This window comes from Octopus bimaculoides, chromosome 4 (genome assembly GCF_046866305.1).
Source record: "Octopus bimaculoides isolate indiv1 chromosome 4, ASM4686630v1, whole genome shotgun sequence".
Lineage (NCBI taxonomy): Eukaryota > Metazoa > Mollusca > Cephalopoda > Octopoda > Octopodidae > Octopus > Octopus bimaculoides.
Window position 1 is genome coordinate 73,659,161 of NC_142931.1, and position 1,251 is coordinate 73,660,411.

The 1,251-nt window shown below is 34.9% G+C and overlaps 1 non-coding gene across 1 annotated transcript; it reads left to right on the forward strand.

Annotated features, from left to right (window-relative positions):
- The first annotated feature begins 427 nt into the window (after window positions 1-427).
- On the forward strand, window positions 428-498 carry Trnad-guc (transfer RNA aspartic acid (anticodon GUC)). Its single transcript has one exon. It is a non-coding gene; the product is annotated as a tRNA-Asp (tRNA).
- The last annotated feature ends 753 nt before the right edge of the window (window positions 499-1,251 follow it).

Genomic DNA, 1,251 nt, shown 5'->3' on the forward strand with positions numbered 1-1,251 from the left:
TGTTGGGTGCTCCCACTCGGTGGTTCTTAATCTGGCATAGCGTGGTGGTGGCGGAGTAGTGGCGGCGGTGGTGGTAAGAGTAGCTGTGGTAATAGAACTTTAAACCCCAAAATAAGATTATTTTTACATACATTTCTCTTGACTTAGCTTGTATTTTCCTACTATCGTCATCATGAGCACCTTTAGTATTGTTGTTGTTGTTAGTGGTAGTGATCGTAGCAGTAGAAATAGCACCTCTAAGTATTAGTATTATTGATTATTTAGCTTGGGTTTGAATTTATTAATAAAGATCTCTTCTCCAATTTTTCTCTCAATTTCACTTGGACTGTGTAGTTTGGAGAATAGAAATAGACTGTCAGAATGATGTAGCCGCCTCTGATGAGAGCCCAATAAGTTTCGAAAACCGATTAAGGTTGTTAATAATTTTGCATCGGTGGTTCAGTGGTAGAATGCTCGCCTGTCACGCGGGTGGCCCGGGTTCGATTCCCGGCCGATGCAAAATGTATTTATAAACGGAGGTACATCAGTATGGCCGCAGCTCTGAGCTGAAACTATAAAAGAATAAATAAATAAATAAATAAATAAATATTTTCCGACCGCATGTTGCTTGATGGTAACCCAAAAGTATCTGACGGACATCTGGGTCTCTAATTTGCTGTCGGTGCACACGTGAACGTTCTGATAGAGCATTTCCAGTCTGACTTACATACAGATATTCACAATTCGGGCATATATATATATATATATATATATATATATATATATATATATATATATATATATATATATATATATATATATATATATATATATATATATATATGTATGTATGTATGTATGTATGTATATAATGATATAAATAACGTATATATATATATATGTATATATATATGCATATATGGGTACAGGACGTCACAAACCGTAAACTATATGAAATACGAAAACAAAAGAGTTGAATTCATACACGAGAGAAACAAATGGAAAACAAGATAAGTAACATAAGGAACGACCCTTCATCAGTTGTCGGCTGTCCATCTACTCCTCATTTCGAGCGAAACAGTACTTCAAATTTCGTTTTTTTTTAATCCCAATGTGCATTAGAATTGTGTTATCGAATTTGAGAAGCAGAACCGCAATGGATCGTCGCTACTAGGCTTATTCCCTCCCTTCTCTGTTTCAAATTGGTGCTTGTAATTTGCAATAGAATTTTATATCTTTATTTCTAAAGGATTTTTGGTTTCGCCTTTCATA